Source organism: Bufo gargarizans, chromosome 6 (genome assembly GCF_014858855.1).
Source record: "Bufo gargarizans isolate SCDJY-AF-19 chromosome 6, ASM1485885v1, whole genome shotgun sequence".
In the NCBI taxonomy this organism is placed as follows: domain Eukaryota; kingdom Metazoa; phylum Chordata; class Amphibia; order Anura; family Bufonidae; genus Bufo; species Bufo gargarizans.
Genome location: NC_058085.1, coordinates 49,096,423 through 49,121,888, shown reverse-complemented (window position 1 = coordinate 49,121,888; position 25,466 = coordinate 49,096,423). Strand labels below are relative to the sequence as shown.

General features: G+C 45.3%; 1 protein-coding gene across 2 annotated transcripts in view; it reads left to right on the top strand.

Moving 5' to 3' along the window:
• The first annotated feature begins 490 nt into the window (after window positions 1–490).
• Window positions 491–25,466, top strand: part of SLC39A11 (solute carrier family 39 member 11) — a 310,670-nt gene continuing 285,694 nt past the window's right edge. For both annotated transcript variants that reach the window (XM_044297525.1, XM_044297524.1), the window contains exon 1: window positions 491–556. The gene's annotated coding sequence lies outside the window, so the exon portion shown is untranslated. The remainder of the gene's footprint in view (window positions 557–25,466) is intronic.

The window sequence follows — 25,466 nt, the reverse complement described above, 5'->3', positions numbered from 1 at the left end:
CCATTGAAATGAATGGTTAAGCATACGGTCCACCAAAAAAACTGGAACGGACACGAAAATAAAATACGTTCGGGTGCATGAGCCCTAAGAAGGCAGCCACTTTAATAGGCAGGGAAGACACAATTCATGCATTTGTAGTCATGACAGCTACACAACCTGCAACAATGCAGACTTTGTACTCGTGCTCTTCCAAGAATAGGTTTAATAGCTCCAGTAAGAAATTAATTAAACTTCCTCAAATGAGCCCTTATTAATTCCTCAGAATCCATTAGAAGGATATAGCCATTTAATTAGCAGCCAGCACTCAGCACACGTCTCTGCTTTACATTTTGCACCCGCCCGCTTTACGTTTCTCTCAGCGATTTGATCAGAGAAACAAAGAATAAACCGAATCTATGATTGACGGCTGAGTCGTCCAATAACCTTTAGCATAGGGGCGGGGATAATGGGAATCCGCCAATAGGGTCGCTCGGGGCGGAGTGGCGGGTGTTTCTGAGACACGTGTACAGGAAAACCAGGAAGTGCTGCATAGCGACTCAGGTTAGAAGCTGGACAGGTGCGTATGGGCGCTGGGCTACGGGGCGGGATAAAGTCCAAAACACCGGCGTGAGGGGGACATTTTAACCACCGACTTTAGATTTTTTGCTCATAAGCTTGTGGTAGTGATATTTGTGAATGAAATCCTTTCTTGTTTGGGCTGTACACCGTCCTGGGCACCCTGAGCCCATATAGGTAGAAGTCATGGGTCACCTCACATATGTGCCATGTTTTATAATATCGCCCTATAGACCAGAGCTCTGTGGGGTGGGGATGTAGTCGCAGATGTCTGCGTTGTGCGACATTTGATGATAATGTTGTGTGACATGCTGCCTGTGGAATTGCACGTATAAGTTTCAGTCACTGTGGGGTCTCTGCTTGCTGTCAGTGAATGGAGACATTCTCCTTTACATCTAGATGCTGTCCTTATACAAAGTATATTAGGCGATGTTAACACTTGAGTCCATCAATTACAATGGAGCGCGCCATTTGGACGTGAGGAACACAACTGCGTCCAACGTTATTCCTCCTATCAATGCTGATGGAGAGCTTTAGACCGTATTCACACTGCACAGTCAAAACATGATTTTCGTGGAAATCGTGTCGAGAAAGGACGTGTCGTATGAATAACAGCGTGGAGTCCCATTGAAAACAATGGAGGTGTTCTCTGGGATCTGTACAGTGTCGTGGTTTTTGCGGCTCTAAACAGTCTTTGTTAACCCCCTTCAGACCTAAGACAAAAATATACGTTGTGTTGTGTGCTAGTTGTGACAGGGTCTAATAGGATGCCAGTCAACATAACACTAAAGGGCTCATGCACATTAACGTATTTTCTTTCCGGGTCCGTACCGTTTTTTTTTGTTTTTTTTGCGGACCGTATGTGTAAGTATTCATTTCAATGTGTCCGCAAAAAAAAATGGAAGTTACTCCGCGTGCATTCCGTTTCCGTATGTCAGTTCCGCAAAACAATAGAACATGTCCTATTATTGTCCGCATTAGGGCTCATTCACGCGGCCGCGATTTGCAGTCCACAATGCACAGGCTCCATCCATGCGGCTGTCGTGATGGGTCCGTGATCCTACAGGAGAAGACAAGCCTGGTACCTCACATGGGACCAGAGATCTCCTCATCCAGTGCTCTGATTAGTCTGCTAAATGATCTTCAGGCTGGCACCTCTGGGGTGTGTCCTTTCTGCTGCAGCTCTTCTCCTATCACAGGGATGCCCAAGCTGCGGCCCTCCAGCTGTTGCCAAACTACAATTCCCAGCATGCCTGGACAGCCTACAGCTATTAGGGTATGCTGGGAGTTGTAGTTTTGCAACAGCTTGAGCATCCCTGCCCTATCACATCTCGGCGGGGAAGGGGGGGGGCTTTCCTTTCTGCTGTAGTTGAGGGTTGTAACTGAGCATGTGCGACCTCAGTAGGTGGGCGTGCACAATACTATACAGATTAAACACCAGGGGGCGTCATTACAATGGAGTAAAGAGAATGTGGAGCGTTTCAGACGGTAAATAACAAAAGTAACTCGTTTTCCGCGCCAAATTCTATTAAAATAGAATGGTAGCACAAACTCTGTAACATCCATGAGAAGTTATCCCTGTTGTGAATTTGCAGCTGCAAAGCTTCCAATTCACTGACAGCAAGCACATATATTGAAAACAGAAGAATTGATACATAATAGTAGAATAGAAGTTTTCTATTGGCAGCATTTGCTCAGATTTGCTGCAGAATACTTTGTACATGCCACAGGACCGCAACCCGGCAGATGTGCTGTGGAAATCAGGACCAGTATATGTGATATATAAGTATGGCGGCACATTAACCTCTGCCTGGCACGTACAGGGTATTCAGTGTGGGGTGGTTTCATGTGTTAGAGTGCTTCCGTGGTGTTTCTGTCCGTGCCTCCGCACCGCAAAAAAACACATTTCTTTTTTTCCGGTGCAGACGGATCACCCATTTAAGTTGAATGGGTCTCGATCCGTCCCGGCCGCTGCATGGATGTTGCCCGTGCATGAGCCCAACTGGTATTTCTGCGTCTGTAAGAACCCAGACTTATAAAACTGTAGCAATTTTTCAACAATAAAAAAAAAAAATAACATTGGCAAAATAGCATTTTATTTTGTCACCCCCCCCTTTACAGAAAATGCGTTTGCAGGATGCCAGTGGCCCCCAGATCTGCCATGTACAGTGCATATAAAAAGTCTACACACCCCTGTTAAAATGTCAGCTTTCTGTGATGTCAATAAATGAGGCAAAGATAAATCATTTCAGAACTTTTTCCCCCTTTGATGTGACCTATAAACTGTACAACTCAATTGAAAAACAAACTGAAATCTTTTAGAGGGAAGAAAAAATCTAATAAAATAATGTGGTTGCATAAGTGTGCACACCCTTAAACTAATACTTTGTTGAAGCACCTTTTGATTTTCTTACAGCACTCAGTCTTTTGGGTAGGAGTCTATCAGCATGGCACATATTGACTTTCACTCTTCATTGCAAAAACACTCCAAATCTGTCAGATTGCGAGGGCATCTTCTGGGCACAGCCCTCTTCAGATCACCCCACAGATTGTCAATCGGATTCAGGTCTGGGCTCTGGCTGGGCCATTCCAAAACTTTAATCTTCTTCTGGTGAAGCCATTCCTTTGTTGATTTGGATGTATGCTTTGGGTCGTTGTCATGCTGAAAGATGAAGTTCCTCTTCATGTTCAGCTTTCTAGCAGAAGCCTGAAGGTTTTGTGCCAATACTGACTGGTATTTGGAACTGTTCATAATTCCCTCTAGCTTAACTAAGGCTCCAGCTCCAGCTGAAGAAAAACAGCCCCTTGGCATGATGCTGCCACCGCCATACTTCACTGCGGGGATGGTGTTCTTTTGGTGATGTGCAGTGTTGTTTTTGTGCCAAACATATCTTTTGGAATTATGGCCAAAAAGTTCCACCTTGGTTTCATCAGACCATAAGACCTTTTCCCACATGCTTTTGGGAGACTTCAGATGTGTTTTTGCAAAATGTAGCCTGGCTTGGATGTTTTTCTTGGTAAGAAAAGGCTTTCGTCTTGCCCCTCTACCCCATAGCCCAGACATATGAAGAATACGGGAGATTGTTGTCACATGGACCACACGGCCAGGACTTGCCAGATATTCCTGCAGCTCCTTTAATGTTGCTGTAGGCCTCTTGGTCGCCTCTCAGACCAGTTTTCTTCTTGTCTTTTCATCAATTTTGGAGGGACGTCCAGTTCTTGGTAATGTCACTGTTGTGCCATATTTTCTCCTCTTGATGATGACTGTGTTCCATGGTATATCTAAGGCTCCATTCACGCGTCCGCAATTTAGTTCCGCATTTTGCGGAACGGAATTGCGGACCCATTCATTCCTATGGGGCAGCATGATGTGCTACCCGGACACGGAATTGCGGATCTGCACTTCCGTACCGCAAAAAAATAGAACATGTCCTATTCTATTAGTGCCGGCAATGTGTGGTCCACAAAATGCGGAACTCACATTGCCGCTTTCCGTGTTTTGCGGATCCGCGGCTCTGTGGATCCGCAAAGCACGTTGCGGACGTGTGAATGGAGCCTAATGCCTTTGGAAATTCTTTTGTACCCTTCTCCTGACTGATACCTTCTAACAATGAGATCCCTCTGATGCTCTGGAAGCTCTCTGTGGACCATGGCTTCTGCTGTGGGATGCGATTAAGAAAATTTCAGGAAAGACCAACTCGAGCAGCTGAACTTTATTTGGGGTTAATCAGAGGCACTTTAAATGATGGCCAGTGTAGGCTGACTCCTATTTAACAGGATTGTGAATGTGATTTCTTAATTCTGAACACCGCTACATCCCCAGTTATAAGAGGGTGTGCACACTTATGCAACCACATTATTTAAGTTTTTTTGTTTTCTTCCACCACCTAAAAGATTTCAGTTTGTTTTTCAATTGAGTGCTACAGTTTATAGGTCACATTAAAGGTGGAAAAAGTTCTGAAATTATTTATCTTTGTCTTATTTTTTTACAGCACAGAAACCTGACATTTTAACAGGGGTGTGCAGACTTTTTATATCCACTGTACATATGCCTGTTAGGCCCTGTCACAGACGGGGTCTAATAGGATGCCTGTCAGCAAAACAGGTGTAATATACTGCAAAATAGAAGTATTGCAGTGTATTACAGAAGTGATCGTCAAACAGTGTTCAAGTCTCGTAGTGGGACTGGAAATAATATAAAAAGTTTAAAAAATGCAAAAAGGCGCTTTGCCCCAGTGAAAATCGTTGTCCCCCCCCCCCCAAAAAAAAAATACACATTTGGTATCACTGCGTCAGTAACAACTCAAACTGTAAAACACGGTGAATGCAGTAATAAAAAAAAAAATATTAAAATAACTGCAAAAATAGCTTTTTTGGGGGTTTCTTTCCTTTACAAAAAAAAGTTAAATAAAGGCCTCATGCACACAGCCGTGGTTTTGGGCCGCATCCGATCTGCAGTTTTGGCGGCTCAGATGCGGACCCATTCACTTCAATGGGGCCGCAAAAGATGCGGACAGCACTCCGTGTGCTGTCCGCATCTGTTGCTCTGTTCCGTGGCCCTGAAAAAAAAATATAACCTGTCCTATTCTTGTCCGCGCTTTGCGGACAAGAATAGGCAGTTACATTAAAGGCGGTCCGTGCCTTTCCACAAATTTCGGAACGCACACGGACGCTATCCGTGTTTTGCGGATCCGCGATTTGCCGATAACGGTCGTGTGCATGTAGCCAAAAAGTGATACAAAAGGTATCTTTCCTGCAAAAAAATAAATAACCTGGTAACACATACATGGACGTCACACGGATGTCTTTTTTTTTTTTTTTTTTTTTGCGGACCACAAAATACATATGGTCGTGTGCATAAGCCCTGAGAATGTGGCTTAATGGGGTTGGCCCATCTCACACATTGATGGCCTATCGGTAGGATATGCCACCAGTATCTAAGCCCGTGGATCGGCCACCCTCGTTCTTTTCTGGTTTCAGAAGTCCCATAGAAACGTATGGGAAGCGCATCAATCAATCGCGACCACTGTGCCATTCACTTCTATGGGGCTGGTGGAAATTGCTGAGTCAGCGCCCGAATATTTTCGGCACTTCCATAGAAATGTACAGAGGATGGCTGCGCCTGCACAATATGCTGTCCGTCACTTTGCAGGCTCCGTTCTAGAGATAGGTGCGGGCCCCACACCTATCAGACACTAGTGGCAAATCCTAGAGATATGGCACTAACGTATGAGATGGGCCAACCCCTTTAAGGGCTATGGACACTCATTTTTTTATGACTATATTTTACTTATTTTGGGCTAAAAATCATTTTCTTTATCACCTATGACAGCACCCCTGGAGAGACCGCCTCCACCTCCTCAGTAAACAGGAACCAGAACCGCCTTTTAAAGGAGGGATCATCCCCTCTATCTCCAGTTCTGTTTCCTGTCCGCTGGATATCAAGAAAAGAGCTGCGGGGGCCCCGGCTATGAAAAATAGTGTGTGGAGGGTCTCCTCTTGGAGCCGCTGCAGAATTCTGGGTTCCCTTCTCTGTCCTCACCCCTCCCGTCCTCCTTCCAGGTTCCTGGGAGGGTCTGGCCTTCCTGGGCTCCTCTGCGGCCGTTTTCGCATGTTCGGCCCGCGCGATGATCTGCGGGTACTTCCGGGTTGCGGCGGTGGGAGGAAGCTAACGCTGAGTACCGGAAGGGGAGGGATACCGGCTTTCGCTCACCGAGCACAAAAGCCCATCCGGCTCCCTGTAATGCTGGGTGAAGAAGCGTGGCAGTTCCTCCATTCTAGCTGTTTGCTGTATGAAACATGGAGGAGGCTCAGTGCGCTGATCCCACTGAGACCACCCATGATACATCGGTACCATGGTGGGGTAAGAGGGGGTTATACCCCAGCATATATTATTTATCTTAATGCTTACGGGGTCATTTTCTGATGCCGAGGTTTCAAAGGAGTCTTGTAGGAAGACTTCCCGAGTAGTGATGAGCGAACTTCTGTTTTAAGTTCGGCGTCTAAAGTTCGGCTTCCGGTTAGCGGAGAATCCCGATATGGATCCCGATATGGATTCCGACTTCCGTTGTGGTCCGTGGTAGCGGAATCAATAATCGGCCATTATTGATTCCGCTACCACGGACCACAACGGAAGTCGGAATCCATATCGGGATCCATATCGGGATTCTCCGCTAACCGGAAGCCGAACTTTAGACGCCGAACTTAAAACAGAAGTTCGCTCATCACTATTCCCGAGTAAAGGAGAAGGGATGTGGTGTATCTGAGAAGAAGCTTCCTTCTCTCTGGGCAAAACCCCTATGTCAGGGGTGTATCAGCAAATTAATGGAAGAGGAAGCTCCATCTTTTATGGGCAGCATAAAACAGATGATACGTGAAGAGGTCAGGGAGTCGTTTAGCGGTCTGAGAAAGCAGCGGCCCAGTACTTTCACAGCTGCTGCAAAAGACTCCCCCTCCAGTGATAGTGAGATACTTTCTGGTCTGGAAGAAGCAGGAGAGTGGAGATCAACAGGCGAGTCTTCTTAGAACGAGGCTGCAGGGAGACCACTTTTTCATGTGGAAAATACTAATTCCCTAGTAAAGGCTGTTTGGGCGACTATGGAGTTGGACGATCAGAGGCCACAGCATTTAGTCCAGGACTCTATGTTTGAAGAGTTAGCTCCCGGGAAGAGGAAGGTGTTTGATGTGCATAAGAACATTCAGGATGTGATTGCCAGAGAATAGAAAAAGCCGGATAGGAAGTTTTTCTCCCTTCTTCGGTAAAGCAGAAGTATCCGTTTGATGAGGAGTTGTCTGCCCCATGGGATAGGGCCTTAAAGCTTGATGCCCCAGTAGCAAAAATGTCTAAAAAATCCACACTTCCCTTTGAGGACATGGGTTCACTCAAGGACCCGATGGATAGGAGAGCAGAGGTTTATTTACAGAAAAATTGGGAAGCCTCTGTGGCAGCTTTCAAACCTGATATTGCCGCTACGTATGTTGCCAGATCACTAAAAGTGTGGATGGGGGAGTTACAGGCTCACATTAAAGGAGGACTCCTAGGGAGCAGTTATTGTCTTCCTTCCCTGTTATAAGTAATGCCTTTGATTTCTTAGCTGACGCTTCTGCGGATACCTTAAGATTTTTCGCTAGGGCTTCCGCCTTATCCCACTCTGCCCGGCGGGCTATTTGGTTGAAAAGCTGGAATGGGGATGCTAGTTCCAAGGCAAAACTGTGCTATCCCTTGTCAAGGAAAGTTTTTGTGTGGGCCTGTCCTGGATGACTTACTAGAGAAGGCCTCGGACAGAAAAAAGGGCTTTTCCTCTGTTAGTAAGGCACCCAGGAAGTCTTTCTGACCCAGATTTAATAGGCTTTAGGGGCAAAAAAAGCGCAAAACAATTTGCAGGTCCAAATAAAAAAGTAAGGGATTTCTTTTTTCTGGGTCAGACACCACAAAAAAAGCAGTCCCAATGACACCAGAGCACCTGTCGGAGGTCGTCTGTCTCTTTTTGCACCTCAGTGGCAGAAGATCTCCAACAGCCCTTGGATACATAGGGGAGAGCCTTTCAGAGTTTTCCAGTAGGGAGATTTGTAATTACAGATTACCGTTCAGATCCCGCAAAACAATCTGCCATCGCCGCAGAAGCTTTCCCCTGATAAAAAAAAAAAAAGGGTGCTGGTAAGAGTCCCAGAGCAGGAATTGACAGAGGGGTTTTTATTCAACTCTTTTCTGGTCAAAAAAACCAAATGGCTCATTTTGGACTATAATAAACTTGATGTGTTTGAACCAATTTCTGCAGTAAGAGAGATTTCGTATGGAGTCCATCAATTCAGCAGTAAACAATCTCTTCCCTTTTTGATTTATGGCCACAGTAGACCTGAGGGATGCGTACTATCACGTCCCCATTCATCCCAGCCACCAGAGGTTCCTGAGGGTAGCAGTTCGGTTAGAAAGGTAGATTCTACATCTTCAATTCCGAGCATTGTCCTTTGGCCTCGCTCAAGCGCCAAGGGTTTTCACAAAGATCGTTTTGGAAATGATGGCTCACGTCAGGGAGAAGGAGATCATCATTATACCATACCTGGACGATTTTCTGCTGGTGGCCTGGTCAAGTCAAATTCTTCAGGGTCAGATAGCCTGGTTGAGAGAAATTCTAGAGAAGCTGGGATGGGAGATAAACCAAGAAAAATCCTGCTTATGCCCAGGTCAGAGATGCAGTGGATGGATCTAAAAAAAATCTAGAGAGAGGAGTTCCTTGGACCAGGGAGGAGGTTCTCCTCTTGACCACGGATGCAAGCCCATATGGGGTCCCTGCTATTGCAGGGGATTTGGGACAGCAAATCTCTGTCCCATTCGTACAATTTCAGAGAATTGGATGCAATCAGGATAGCCTTAGTACAGAATCTCCCAACCATCAGAGGCAGGAATGTAAGGGTCTATTCGGACAACACAACAGCAGTGGCCTTTATCAACCAGCAGGGAGGTACAAGAGCTCAGGGCCTAATGTCTCTCTTCCATCAGATTTTCAGCCTGGCAGAAGCTTCTCTATTATCTCTTTCTGCAGTACATATAAGGGGTTCGGACAATGTGAAAGCGGACTTCCTCAGTCGTCATCAACTATCTCAGGGAGAGTGGTCCTTAGATCAGGAGGTTTTTAATCAGGTGGCCGCATTATGGGGTACTCCAGAGATAGATCTCTTTGCCACCAGGGCAAACAAGAAGGTAGAAGTCTTTTTTTCCCTTTCTCCAGTGGAGCATCCAAGAGCTGTGGATGTGCTGGCTCAATCTTAGAGGCAGGGCCTTCTGTATGCCTTTCCCCCACTAAAAATTCTACCAAGAGTCCTCAAGAAAACCAGAGAGGAGGGGGGCAGAGCCTAACCGCTGACCGAGACGGCAGCTTGAGAAGGAGCTCTCTCCCCAATAACCTATGCTTCATAGCTTTTGCACAAACTGATCGCTTTCAAGATGGGCAAAGTCAGCAGAGACAGGTCCAGGGATGCCCCTGACACCCCTCGGACGAAGAAAACTCAGGCAGACATGGACAGATTCCTAAACAAAAGAGCGGCCCTGTCTCCTATCCACGCGTCCAAGATGGTGCCCTGGATTTCGGAGCAGAACTCGGAGGGGGATGATGAAGTGGAGGAGGAGGATACTGAGATGCCAAAGGAGACCATGCGGCAAGAGGAAAATGGTGTACTTACCAAGATGTTCTTCAAAGAGACACTGGCTCAGGCTCTAGCCCCATTAATTCAAAAGGTATGTAATCTCAGACAAGATATGCGTGCCCTGGGGAATCGAGTGGAACAGCTAGAGGCTCGACAAGGGCAGGTAGTGGCACATGGTGAAGCCCTGCTGAATATAACTGAGCACCAGATTGCCGTCCTCAATAATGCCTTCCTCGTGATCGAGGATCAAGACAATTGTAGTAAGCGAAAGAACATTAGAATGAAGGGGCTAGCTGAAACAGTGCCGCCGGAGGAGATGGAGCAAGCTGCTAATTCTATGTTTGTAGCTTTATTAAGGGAAGAAAGAGCGACTGGTATCTTCATTGAGAGAATACATTGCTCCCTTCGCCCAGTACCCAAGGGGACTGAGCTCCCCAGAGATGTGATATGCGGCCTATTAAGTTACAGGGACACTGCAGCAATTCTGCAAGCCTCTCGCAAAAAAACTGAACTTGCATATGAGAATTCCACAGTTAAGTCATTTCAGGACCTAGCCTCCTCCACCCTGGCCAAGTGCAGGGCCTGAAAACCGCTGACGGATCATCTCAGGAGCCAGAAGTTGTATAAATGGCTTTTCTCCTTCGGGATCACATTTGCCAGAATGGCCGACAGTGTACGGTGCGCACTCCCCAAGACCTGCCAGCCGCTTGGAAGATACAGGACATCTCACCGCTCGCTGTGGACCCCTGGTTGCCGGTGAATATATCAACATCAGGGCTGCCACCTCTGCCCTCCCAGGAGTCTTGGTCAGTAATATCCAAGCAAAAATCCCTCCCCAACAAAAAAGCTTCCAGAGGCAAAGATTACACTTGAACATACTTCGATTGACGGGGTTTAGTGCTTTGTGGCGTTTCATGGGGCCTATCGATATTGGTTCTCTTAGTTCAGTTGCTGCACCGGTTTCTTTCACGGCTACTTGAACCCTGATATGGCTCACCGACCATGTGCCGGAACTCTGTCTAGTGGATGTGGCCCTTTAATCAGGTGTGGCCAGCCTGCAGGAAAGGTTCTTCCTGTTTGAGTGGTGCGATATAATTTATGTTCTAAAAGTTGTGCATTCCTTGTGAAATGTTCAGTGCCTGCCATGTTAGTGGAGCAATTGTGTACCCAACAGAAGCATGGGGTTTGAAGGTTCGGGTTAGGATGTACCTCAGGATTAACCCCCCCACCATGCTTATCTGCAGTGGTTTAGCAAATCCGCTGTAGTAAATACTGACGTTCCTATTTGTTCTTCTGTTTACAGTTTAACTGTTTTATGTTATTCCTAGTCCATGCGATCTCTGTGTACTCAGCTTGCAGGCCCCTAGTGGGCAAGGTCTCGATGCTCTTTATATACCCAGCTTGTCTGATTACTCTGTACTCAGCCTATCCAATCTCTATGTATTCAGCTTGCTTGCTCATTATGTATTCTGCCTTTATAACTCTTATGTACCCAGATTAACTGTTCGTGTACTCAGCCCCCTGGTTCTATATGTACCCAGCTTAGCAATCAGCCTGGCAGTCTTTCTGAGTGGTTATCACTCTTCTTATTACAATGCCTATGACAGAGTTAAAAATTACCACTTTCAATGTTAGAAGTTTTATTAAGCCCCAGAAAAGATCCCAGGTTCTTACTACACTGAGAAAAATCGGAAGTGGCATATGTTTCCTCCATGAAACAAATTTTAAGGCGGGAAGGATCCCGCTGATGCCCACGGCACGATACTCTCAGTGGTTCCATAGCCATATGTTTCCGGCTCTAGAGGAGTAAGTATTGCGATTAGTAAAACGGTACCGTTTGTACCAACAGTTGTGCAGCAGGACTCTGAAGGCAGATTTATATTTGTAAAGGGCAAGATTGGAAACCTCTTGGTCTCGTTCGCAGGTCTTTATGCCCCTAACTCAAGACAACATGGCTGGCTCAAAAAGACCCTCACTCATTTCCATGATTTTGCAGGGGGTGTGAAGGTTATAGGGGGATATATTAATGTCTCTCTGAATCCTTGTTTAGACTCCAAATTGGGGAGCTCTACTAAATCTCAGAAAACATTGGGTGGCATCTAAAAATTACCAAAAGACTTACATTTGATGGACACTTCGAGGACCCTTAATGTACTCGAGAAAGATTATACATATTGTTCACAAGTCCACCATTCCTTTCACAGGTTAGATTACATTTTTCTCTCCAGCCCACATTTGGACATGTTAAAGCAGTTGATTATAGGTCCAATAACTGTCTCGGATCATGCCCCTGTAACAACCTCACTTATATTTGCCAACCTTTCTACCAGGGAGTGGATGTGGCGCCTAAATTAAACCATTCTAGAATCTGATAAACATATGGCGGATCTCACCCTTAAATTTACTCACTACTTTAAGGACAATATTCAAGGAGATACACCCCAGACTATTGTTTGGGAAGCCCATTAAGCTTTCATACAGGGTGAACTTATTGCATTGGGCTCCAAACTCAAAAAGGATAGACAGAAGAAACTTGATTCCTTACTCGGCCAATTGCTGCAGTTGAATCCTTGCAGAAGTTGTCTAGCTTGCAGAAGTTGTCTAGACTTTCTCTTGTTCAAGATGATCTTAAATCTCTTTGGAGAAAGCTAAATGAATTGCTTAATATCAAGTATGCAAAAGCATATCAATATGCAAGGTTTAGACAATATCTCCTCCGACCCAAACGTTAAAGGCTACAATTACCATTATCCCAAAAGAAGGTAAAGATTCAAGGGAATGTGGAAACTATAGGCCTTTATCACTACTCAATCTCAACATAAAGATATGGGCTGAACTTTTGGCATCTAGGTTAAATGTGATAACCCCAAAGATTATTGACAGGGAACAGGCGGGTTTTGTACTGGGCAGAGAGGGGAACTTCCAATCCTGTCGACTTCTCAATGCTATTTCTTGGGCTAAATGTAACTCTCAGCCTCTTGTGCTGCTAAGCATAGACGCTGAGAAAGCATTTGATCGCGTAGATTGGTTATATATGCAGCGAGTTCTACACAGGTTTGGAATCCCTGACTCATTCATACAAGCGATAATGACTTTATATAGAGCCAGAGTAAGGGTCAATGGCACAATATCGAGACCGTTTGACATTTCCAATGGAACCCGGCAGGGGTGCCCCCTGTCCCCGACCCTATTTATAATAGTAATGGAGACATTGCTCCAAGCGTTTCGGGACTATACTGTGATAAAGGGCTTAACAATAGGTACTGTCGAGCACAAATGTACGCCATTTGCGGATGATTTGTTGCTCTTAATAACAAATCCCAAGCAAGCCCTCCCGCAGGTGTTGGATATTTTTTCCACTTTTGGATCCTTATCTAACTTTAAAATAAACTACTCTAAATCTGTAGCAATGGGGGTGGAATTGCCGCATGAGGTATTGTGTGCTCTGAAAACATCCTGTCCATTTAGATGGAATAGGGACTCTCTTACATACCTAGAAATTGAGCTTACTAGTAACCCCTCCACACTGTACAAGTTCAATTACGTACCACTTCTGAAGAAGATTCAAGACCAATTAAAATCCCTAACTCTCCCATGGGTTTCTTGGATAGGTCGGAAAAATTAGCTCCAAACGTACATAGTACCAAAGTTGTTGTACCTCCTTCGAATAGTCCCCATCTATGTGCCCCATCCATTTTCAGGAAGGGTAGGCAGATATATTTACTTTCTTACTTTGGAAAAATAAAAAACCTAGGCTGGCTTATGATGGGTCTTTATTACAGAGCGATTCAGTTGAAAGGGTGGCTACAACTCTGCATCCCCTCCTATAGACCCTTAGGTTCTGATATTGAGCTAGCTATGTTGTTTGCAAAGCAATATGCCGGGCTTTGGGGTGTTGTCACTCCAGAGGTCATGCCTACAGGGATATCAAAGGGTGTATATTTAAACATCAGCACCATCCAAGCAGCGCTTTTCTCTGATCCACCCAGTAACTTACCTGCTGCGGTAAGTCTCAGGAGCAGTGCCCTACCTGTTAGCACCAGATAGGCTGCACATCCCACAATTTTGGAAGCTGTTGGCAGATACCCCCCTGTCTTCTCTCCTGTCAAAATTGAATTCTAATAGTGATGGAACACTCTTCTATTCCTCACTAGTAAAGGAGGGCAACTTCCTAGCGTATAGGGAATTACCAAGTATGTGCCAAGCTCTGATAGCCAAATACACGGAAATCCCGAGCCCCACTTGGTTTGAACTGCTAGCAGCTCATGATGTTTTGCCGAAGCATAGTATATCGCTACTTTATCAGTGGCTACTTTAAAAAAAAAGACAAGGCCACTCCGGGCTATATAGGAGCATGGGAAACGGACCTGGATAGATCCTTCACCCCACAGGGAATAGCACAAATCTTTTTGAGGTCTCATCGCTTTTCCAGATGTATTAAACGCAGGAACATTCCTTTAAAACTATGACGCGGTGGTATAATGACCCATCTAAGCTCTTCAAATTGGGGTTTGCAGGTAATGATTTATGTTGGAGATGTAACACTATGAAGGGTACCCTAGGTCATATTATGTGGTTCTGCCCAGATATCCGTTCTTTCTGGGACCAGATAGAACACCAAGTAAATGTGATATGTAAAACCTTGATTGAGGTAGCTTTTATGGCTCCCATCGAAAAAATGGCAACCGTCCATGCATAATTTACCGACGTTCTTAATTCAAGCAGCCAGGTTACTGATACCTTTGAATTGGCTAAATTCTCCCACACTTGAGGAGTGGTATTATAAAGTTGACCAGATATTTTTGATGGAGGAGCTAGTGAGTTGGGCTGCTAGGTCTCACTCTAAGTTTCTAAAGCTTTGGAAGCCATGGCAGGATTTAAGCAGGGGTCCCACCAGCACTATGACTGCCGGACAGAGGTATTAAATGTGGATTCGCCCAGTTAACTCTCTAAGCCTTTTGGCGATCTATGTTTTTAACCTCTAAACATATTAGGGCCTTATGTTTTAGCCTCTAAATATATTGATGTACGTGTCACATAGGTGGTTGGGCTGGTATACATTAACTGTTGAGGTTTATGAGACATGTAGATGGGATTTATAATGAGTTACGGGTCTTTCAACTGATGTCTGGTTATTGGTTCCACAGAGATCTGTTACCCCCCTCCCCAGATACCCCAATGTTCTACACCTCCCCCCCCAGGATCCCCCCAAGCTTGTAATTGTATTTTTCACTGCAATTTGGTATCTATGCATTATTTATAGGTATATGTTACAAAGTGTATTGTTATCATTCCTTTGCCAATAAGTTTGTGTATGCCTTATGATTTTTGGATACATTTACAGTCGCTGTACTTTTTCAATAAAAAAAGATTTGTTAAAAAAAAAAGAAAACCAGAGAGGAGAAGGCCACGGTAATAGTTATAGTTCCCTTTTGGCCGAGAAGAGTGTGGTTTTCCTGTCTCCGCAAGATGTCGATAGCAACACCATGGGTGCTTCCATAGTCTCAGGAGCTTCTGTCCCAGGGTCCAGTTTTTCACCCAGAGGTGAAGAATCTGCACCTGACTGCCTGGTTATTGAGAGGGAGATTTTAAAGAAAAGAGGTCTCTCCGAGGATGTAGTTAGTACTCTCCTGGCCAGTCGGAAAGAGGTCACTTCTAAGATCTACCTTAGTGTTTGGAGGACTTTTTTCAGATTCACCAAGAAACCTGTGGATGTGCTAGGCTAGAAGCTCCTGACATCCCACTAGTTTTAGATTTCCTACAGAAAGGATAAACCAAAAACCTTAGGCCCAGCACTTTAAAAGTCCAGATTTCTGCATTAAGTGCCTTATTTGAGTTTAAAGGCAACCTATCATGTGGGTATTTGATTATAATCTAACTAATTATATACAATCATTAACTACTAAAAAGTACATTAGACATGAGTCCTGTGTCCAGAGATAAGTCCAATTTTCTGAGCGCAGCACCGCCCCACGTCCTCCGAATCTCCTCCTTGCTGGCTGACGTCCCAGAGCTGGAGCGCCGAAATCTCGCGATGCGCGAGCTGGCGCATGCGCAGTGTCGGCATCATGTTCATTCCCTGTGCTGGCATCGGCACAGGGAACGAACTACGCATGCGCTAGCTCGCGCATCGCGAGATTTCGGCGCTCCAGCTCTGTGACGTCAGCCAGCAAGGAGGAGATTCGGAGGACGCGGGGCGGTGCTGTGCTCAGAAAATTGGGCTCATCTCCAGACACAGGACTCATATCAGGTTCATTTGCATATGGATCAAAACGTTTTTTTAACACAATAAAAGCACAGAGGGCTATGGGGACTAGGTATTGCGGATGTGCTAGCGGCCATCTAGCTCTATGCGCAAAATCCTGGTGACAGGTTCCCTTTAATTCAGAGCTATAGCCACTCCCCTGCCCACCTGCTGCTGATTCATATGGAAAATAACTGTTACTCAGCAGCAGGTGGGCGGGGAGAGTCAGGAGCTCATAAATATTTATGACTCATCATTATCAGCTGGAGCTTTTCAATACAAGATGTTGGCAGATTGACTGGATCAATTAAAGAAAGTGACCCAGCATTTTGCTAAGAGAATCAGTCACTTATTTATGTTGCCCTTAGTTAGGACACCATAAAACTGGTGACAGGTTCCCTTTTAAGTTAGCGGAACATCCTTGGATTAGAAGGTTTATAACAGCAGTGTCTAAATTGTCCCCACCCGGTTTGTAAAAATAGAATCCCCCCCCCCGGGATTTAAATTTGGTCCTCTCCTCTCTCACCTCAGACCCTTTCAAGCCTATTGATGAAATCTCCCCAAAGTTGCTGTCTCTAAAACTTGCTTTCCTTTTGGCCATTACTTCGGCTAGAAGAGATTTTTGATCTTTCTATTGACCCTCCCTATTTAGTGATCCTGGAAGATCAGGTAGTGATTTCTCCTGATCCTTTTTTTTTTTTTACCAAAAGTCTCTTCACGGTTTCACCGTTCTCAGGAGATGGTGTTACCTTAATTCTGATAAGACACTTCAGGCTATTCTCCAGGGGTGCTGTCATAGGTGATAAAGAAATATTGGATTACACTTACCGGTAATCGGTTTTCTTTGAACCTATGACAGCACCCGGTTAATTCACAACCCTATGTAGAATTTGTATAGAGATATGTATGTGTGTGTGTGTATATACAGTATATAGATAGATATAGAGAGAGAGAGAGAATGAAAGAAAATGAAAATGAATTAGGTTGTTAAGACGTTATATTTCTTAGTTCTTGAGAAAGGGACTGGAGATAGAGGGGATGATCCCTCCTTTAAAAGGCGTTTCTGGTTCCTCTTTCCTGTCCTGAAGAGGTGGAGGCAGTCTCTCCAGGGGTGCTGTCATAGGTTCAAAGAAAACCAATTACTGGTAAGTGTAATCCAATATTTTTCAATTGGTCTTTTTTCAAAATCGTTAAGCCGTTTCTAAAATAAAAAAATCAGTCTGTTTGCAAGCTGTCTGAATCCTGTCATCTGACGGCTCATGTGTAGCTGTTATCTCTGATCTCATAAACATTTACTTAAAGGGTTTTTGTCAACAGATTTAACCCTATTAAGCTAGCTGACATTAGCAATGTGCTAATGTCAGCTAAACCTAACTAGCCTATTTCTAATTCTATCTATGCCCCCGTTATGCCAGAAATCTAACTTTTGTAATATGCGCAGGTGCGGTTAGGAAGCTGGCAGCCTGCGAGTATCTTTCCCTCGCCTGCGCCGAATGCTGAACGGCACGAGATTTCACCAGAGCGCGGGGCTGGCAGACAGATACGAGCGCTGCCGGGCCCTGTCAATCAGGACTTGGAGGGAGGCGATAAAGGTGGGAGAACGGAGCCTCTAGGAGCAGGAACAACGTCCTCCCCTGCTCCTAGAGTCTAATTAGCATATTATAAAAGTTAGATTTCTGGCGTAACGGGGGCAAAGCTAAAAGTAGGAATAGGCTAGTTAGGTTTAGCTGACATTAGCACATCGCTAATATCATCTAGCTTAATAGAGTTAAATCTGGTGATAGAAACCCTTTAAGCCATATTATTATCAGTTTGCTAAGAATTAAGCTATAGTGAGTGTTTGTTTGTGAAGTCAGGATGTCAGAGGTAAGAGCTACACATGAGCAATCAGATGATGGGATTCAAAGAAAACACTATGACAGCTTGAAAATGGACTGATTTTTAACTCTTGTATCTGAGAAACAGCTGAACATTTTTAATAAAGACCAATTGGGGAAAAAGATTTTTAGCCCAAAATGAGTAAAATGTAGTCATAAAAAAGGTGTCCATTGCCTTCAATTATTTCTATTTTGCTTTGTTATAGGAGCAGAACAATGAAACTAGGAGAAGCAATTGTGCGTAATATAGTAGTTGTAGAAACGGCGAGATGGGAGTAAGCGCCGACCACCAGGTCGCCGGCAAACAGCAGAGTGGGTCGGTGCTTAGATGTTTCCTTAGTTCCTATCGCAGTGCATCGGTCTTAGTGCAAATGGGACAACCCCTTTATAGCGGTTGTATCAAGTTTTACAGCCACAGTATAGGGCAGTGATGGCTAACCTTGGCACTCCAGTGGTAAAACTACAACTCCCAAGATGCCCCCCTTGCTTGGCTGCTCTCAGAACTCTATAGAAATAAATGGAGCATGCTTGGAGTCGTAGTTTCACCACAGCTGGAGTGCCAAGGTTAGCCATCACTGGTATAGGGGATAACTAACTGATCTGTGGGGGTCCTACTGCTGGGACACCACAGTTGTAGAGCACGGGGGCCCCTTTTTCCCCGTCCTGATTGAGGGGGAGGTTGAGCATGCACGCTGCCATTCCATTCACCCTCTATGGCAGGGGACAGGAACCTCTAGTGCTCCAGCTATTGTGAAACTACAGTTCCCAGCATGCATACTTGATCGGCTGTTCTCAAAACTGCCGTAGAAGTGGGTGGAGAATGCTGGGATCTGTAGTTGAACAGCATCTGCAGTGCCTGAGGTTGCTGACCTCTGCTCTGTAGGACAGCCGAAGATAGTACAGCACCCTGCTATCGTCGGCAGTCCCGTAGAGAGTTGACCAATCTTGGGCTGTGTTCACTCTACGTTATTCTCCTTTGTTATAGGAGCAATGAAAATAACAGAAGTGACGCATGCAAACGGTGCCTGATTGACCACAGCAGGCCTCCGCTTTCTCAGTAGTCACAGCAGACCCCCGCTTTCTCAGTAGTCACAGCAGACCTCCTCTTTATCAGTAGTCACAGCAGACCCCCGCTTTCTCAGTAGTCACAGCAGACCCCCGCTTTCTCAGTAGTCACAGCAGACCCCCGCTTTCTCAGTAGTCACAGCAGACCCCCGCTTTCTCAGTAGTCACAGCAGACCCCCGCTTTCTCAGTAGTCACAGCAGACCCCCGCTTTCTCAGTAGTCACAGCAGACCCCCGCTTTCTCAGTAGTCACAGCAGACCCCCGCTTTCTCAGTAGTCACAGCAGACCCCCGCTTTCTCAGTAGTCACAGCAGACCCCCGCTTTCTCAGTAGTCACAGCAGACCCCCGCTTTCTCAGTAGTCACAGCAGACCCCGCTTTCTCAGTAGTCACAGCAGACCCCGCTTTCTCAGTAGTCACAGCAGACCCCCGCTTTCTCAGTAGTCACAGCAGGCCCCCGCTTTCTCAGTAGTCACAGCAGGCCCCCGCTTTCTCAGTAGTCACAGCAGACCCCCGCTTTCTCAGTAGTCACAGCAGGCCCCCGCTTTCTCAGTAGTCACAGCAGGCCCCCGCTTTCTCAGTAGTCACAGCAGGCCCCTGCTTTCTCAGTAGTCACAGCAGGCCCCTGCTTTCTCAGTAGTCACAGCAGGCCCCTGCTTTCTCAGTAGTCACAGCAGGCCCCTGCTTTCTCAGTAGTCACAGCAGGCCCCTGCTTTCTCAGTAGTCACAGCAGGCCCCTGCTTTCTCAGTAGTCACAGCAGGCCCCCACTTTATCATCAAGTATAACCCCCTCCCCTTCCCCAACTCCTGCAGTAGTCACAGCAGGAACCATTAGTCAGGCAGCTACTCATAGCCATAGATTTAAGCTGGATTTCAGATGTGTTTGCTTTTAGTCATAAACATTGGCACATTATACTAGAATCCAGAGAGGTTATAAAAGTGTTGAGTGCCAAAAACTTTGCTATTTGCTCATTTTTATAGATTTACGTTTTGTTTCGAACGTTTTAGAAGCATTGGAGTGGCTGTAAATTATAAGACTGTCTGGTTGTGAGGGGCGGCGTAAGTGGCACCACATATTGTGACTGGAGCGTTTACTCTGTAGGGGATCGCTAGGGGTGGCCTCAGCGTTCATAATCTGGAGGCACCAGCCCTGTAATTAAGGCTCTTAGGAACTTTCATGCCCAGTGAGTCAGGAGGCATTGTGACTTCTGCTGGTGGATTTATTAACTCCCGCTTAATTGCGGCTCTTTAATAACGAGGAGTGATGTGCTTTTGCATTAATCTCCCTTTCTAAATCATTATATATATATTTTTTTGCTTTTCTAGTTTGAATATTGAGTTTCACGCTTATTATTGTAGAAGAAAGCTGCATACGTGCAGTGGGCGCAACGTCAAAGTTATGGCACTAGTTTCAGAGGGTAGGAATCTGGCTGGCACCCAGTTTTGTTATTTGGTACAGTAAAACTCTAAGCATCTTAAAAATCTTGAATAAAATTGTGGCAGCACAGGGGCCGAAGGAGCGCTCCTACCAAACTGGTTTATAGAGGGGTCCTAAGCAGGGCATCCCCCTTCATGATGTCGATATGCTCTAATAGGGTTTATTTAAAGGGGTTGTCTCCAAAGGTGACCAGATGGGTGCTTAAAGGGGTATTCCCATCTGGACATTTAAAGGGGTTGTCCGGGTTCAGAGCTGAACCCAGACATACCCATATTTTCACCCAGGCAGCCCCACTAATCGCGCAGGGCAAAGGTATTTTATGGAGATCCAGTGACACTGAAGCCTGCCCATCAGTGTTGGTGACATCACCGGGCTCACTACCTCCACCTGGCAGTCCCTATGGAGAGTCCGGTGTTGTCACCGGCACTGATGGGTGGGCTTTAGCGCTGCCCTAGCCTGTAAAACGGCTAGAGCAGAGCAAAAGCCCGCCCATCAGAGCAGGAGACGTCACCAAATACACTGCTGGGTGGAAGCCTCCGCCTAGCAGTGTACAGAAGTAAAGAAATAGCCCTTGCCCTGCGCGATCCAGGGCAGGGAAAGGGATATCATCATATCACAGGGGCCGGAGGGATGAAAATGTGGGTATGTCCTGGTTCAGCTCTGAACCCAGACAACCCCTTTAAGGCATCTCTCTGCAGCTGAAAAGGGGTTATGGGCTGCCGGGGCACTCCAGCGCTAAGAACCGTCTGTTAGTTCTAGCCGGGGTCAGAGGAAGTTTCAATCTCGGCTGTTAACCCTTTGATCATACCATGGTTTATACCACAGCATGATCATAGGGAGACTCCTTCAGCTGTGATTAGGTCACTGGTAGTGGTGCCTGCTCAGTCACTGCTCCCAAGCAGAGTTTCTACCCTTGTCCTGTTAATTGGAGCAGTGGCGCAGGCAGTAAATTCTAAGGGCTAGGCTAAATATCCCGAGATCTGGTGGGTGCTTCTTTACCTGCGGTGACATCCCCTCACAGGTGAAAATGTCCCGCTAATGAGACAAATTTGTTTTTGTATGAAACAAAATTATAAAGTAGTAATTCCATAATAGGATTTTAACTATATATATTTTTTTATAAATAATGTAATAAATTAAAGCAAAATCCCCCCCCCCAAAGCCATTATTTATAAAATACCATTATTATAAAATACATTTTATTATGCACACATTAAATGAAAATAAAGAAATACACATATTAGGTATCTACACAGCCGTAATAACCCAAATGATCAATTATCAGGTAATTTCGTGTGAAACATGAACGGCATAAAAATTGAAAAATGACACCCAAAATTATTTTTTTCTATATTTCCACAGGAAATAAAATGACATAAATGACGTTGTAATTTACATGTTACCCCCCCCCCCCCCCTTCCGAAACAATACCAAAAATAAATATTTCTCCTACATAGAGCAAGTCCTCGGACAGATATGTCAAAGAAAAAACTAAAATGTTATTTCTGCTGAAAACATGGAGATGGAAAAAAAATAAATTGGTGGTCATTAAGACCTTTTTTAGGCCTGGTCATCAAGTGATTTAGGAGATGTTCAGCAACGTGTTGCCAATAATAGATGATAATATACAGCATTTTTGGACTATAAGACTCACTTTTAGCAGGAAAAAAATCTTGCTTAGAAGTACCTGCATCCTTTAATTTGCAGTCAGGGTGCTCCAGCAGTGCCAGACCTCCCTGACTGCTTCCTTACTGATCATACAGCGCTTTTCTGGATCAATGAGACAGCTGTCTGTCTGCACACTGCTCTCTCCCCTGCCCGACACCCAGATCTGTTTGATCAGTGCAGGCAGGACAGGAGGCTGAACGGTCATGGAGAGGACTCTGAGGAACAACTCCGTCACCAGGCAGCAGAGAAATACATGACCGCTTTGTCTTAGTTAGCTATAGGACCTTTGAAGATGTCACGAATGGGAGGAGCCAGACTAGTAAGAAGACTACACTGTGGGTACTGTATTCTGCAACTTGTGATGTTATAGTCCTATCATCTGACCACATGCACCATTGCTGTTTGCTTCAATAGTCAGAAGATGACACACCAGGATTAACAAGAGCCGACTATAAACTACTAACTCCCTCTACCTTAAACTATTAAAGTTAGTGATATTGACCCTTCCACTTTATTAAATTACCAGGGTAGTTTTAATTGGTAAAAAATGTTTATTTTCTAATTTCCTGTTATGCAAACCTGGGGGTGTCTTATGGTCAGGTGTGTCTTATAGTTTGAAAAATATGGGTAAGCCATGCTTTGTCTCCTGGGGAGCATAAGGTGTTTTTTTTAGGCCAAATATGACTTGCCCATATTTTTCAGACTATAAGACGCACCCCCTCAGGTTTATTCAACAGGAAATTAGAAAATTCATGTTTTCTACTAATTAAAACTTCCCTGACAATTTAATGAAATGGAGAGGTCAATGCCACTAACTTCAATAGTTTAGGGTAAAGGGGTTAAAACTTTAGTGCTGAGGCACTAAGCTGAGGCACTAAACTGTGGCACTGTATTCACTTAGCATGAGCGCCCCCAAAATTTGAGCTTTACCTGCCAGCTTTTATGTCTCTCCTAATCTGTTTTAGCCCTTTTATAGCCAGAATATATTTCATTCTTTTATGCCTTTTTCTTTTAAATTTTTTTCTGTGAAGCATTTAGTAACTGGGGGAAGCCACGGCTGAGGGAATTTCAATAGCGTTGTCTCGCTTGCTAAAATTTCCAGACTTTTCCACGGGTTTGCAGGTTAAAATCACGTTGCTCTTGAGTATGCCTGCATATAAAGCCATGGAGAGAAGCTGTTTTCTCTCCCCAGTCTTCAACAGCCAGTCCTTGAGATGCTCCTTCGCCAGCTCCGCTCTTCCTATTTATACTCCTCGATTCTCGGCTTCTGTTGTGGTTTTGACGAGCGTGTCATTGTGAAGACCAGATGTGGCTCATTATGTCAGATAGAATCGCTGTAATAGAGCGTTCCTGCAAATAAGGCAATTATTTTAATGGCCTAAAGTTATAAATATCAACAGGAAAATAAGGTCGGGTCGGAATTGCGCAGTAATCATAGGCAATATTTGGAGATTAATTTAAACCTCCCGCTAGTTGTGTGCAGCGCTCTGAGGTTTTCCAAATAGTTTGCAATTATCTAGAGCGTGGCCATGAAAAAAAATTGCAGAAATGCATTATATGGAACTAAAATTAAGGTGTTTTTTTAGATGTTAATACCAACAACCTATCCTCAGGAAAGGTCATCAGTATATGATCGGAGGGGGTCCAACACCCGGGAGCTCCACCGGTCACTTGTTTGAGTTTGCACTGGTGCTTGCAGAAGTGCCACAGCCTTTTTGCTGCTTTCCCTAGGCTAGTGACTACACATTCTTTGGTTACGTGGCCTAGGAGCAGCTCAGCTTTATAGAAGTGAATGGTGACAAGCTGTGATACCAAGCACGACCACTATACAATGTATGGCGCTGTGCTTGGTGAGCAGGAAGAAGGCTGCAGTGCTACTGTGACAGTCAGTGCCTTTTGAACAGCTAATTGGCGGGAGTCCTGGGTCTTGGGCCGCTACCAATCAGATACTGATGACCTATCCTATCCATCAGTATAAAATTTTTGCCGATCGGCTATTTTAAGGAGGCCTCATTGCTCCCATGAGAGCTGCGGCCTCCTCGTAGCTTACCAGGCCCAGCATCATCCTTTGGATAGAAGTGGATTGGATGGAGTACAATAATGAAGACATATCCTCAGCCTAGGTCATTTATATCTGATTGGTGGGGCTCCAACTTCCGGCACCTGCACCGATCAAGCTGAAGAAGCCGCTTCACAGCTCACCGAGCACAGCGCTGTACATTGTATTGTGGCTGAGCTTGGTATTGCAGCCCAGGCCCATTCACTATCCATGACCCAATAAAGCCAGAGCTAGCCCAAAGTAGCTGATCGGCAGGGGTTGCTGAGTGCCGAACCCTCGCTGAACCGATATTGATGGCCTGTCCCAAGGATAAGCCATCAATAGTAAAATCCTGGAAAGTTGTTCTTAAAGGGGCTATCCCATCTTAGACAATGGGGGCATATCGATAGGATATGCCCCCATTGTTTGATAGGTGTAGGTCCCACCTATCTCGTAAACGCATGTTTAGCTGCCCTTTCTATGGGGCTGCCAAAAATAGCCGAGCACTGGCTCGGCCATTTCCGTCGGCCCCATGGAAGTGAATGGAAGCGGTGGCTGCGCAAGCGCTGGGAGCTCCCATTAATTTCTATGTAGATCCCGAAAATTGTGCTCAGGCACGGTGCACTCCCATTCATTTCTATGGGGTTACCAAAAATTGCGCTCAGCTATTTCCGGCGGCGCCATGGAAGTGAATGTAAGCGGTGGCCGCACAAGCACAGTGCACTCCCATTTATTTCTATGGGGTTACCAAAAATTGTACTTGGCTATTTTCGGTGAGCCAATAGGAACAATTAGTGGTGGTCAGACCCGGGACTGCCGGCCAGCACTTTGCCAACTTTGTTTTACAGATAGAGGTGGGACTCCTAGTTAAATACCCCCATTGTCTGAGATGGGAATACCCCTTTAATACAAGTGCAGCCTGGAAACTAGCGGTAACCTGCTTGTGGATCCTGCGGCTGGGCGGAACCATGTCCCGGCGTCCTAAAGGCGATTTATATTATTTTTTTTTCTCTTTTTTTTATTTTATTACGTGATACAATTTATTCTTACTTTGCAAAATAAATGTGACGACCGATGTGTAATTGAAAAAGTTGATTGCAAGTCTTAAGATTTCAGGTTTGTGCCCACATCTATATCCATTCTCTATCCTAGGGGCGTCTGTCTCGTGCCCCATTGTTCGCAGGCTGACATCCGCGAGGCGCTTTCAATCATTACATTCACAAGTCTCATTTTCTGCGCTCTCGGCAGTGCTGTAACGTGCTGATGAATAGCTGGATTACGTTGCTGTTTTATCGCTGTCGAGTTCTGCATTTCAGCCCTGGTGTCAGTAGATTAGGATTTGTGTCTTGGCAACAGGTGTAATTGTACCAAAGCCTCCTCATCCGTGTCCTTGTGTCTAGATCCTGCTCGGTTCATTGTGCGCCTGTTTACATTCGTTG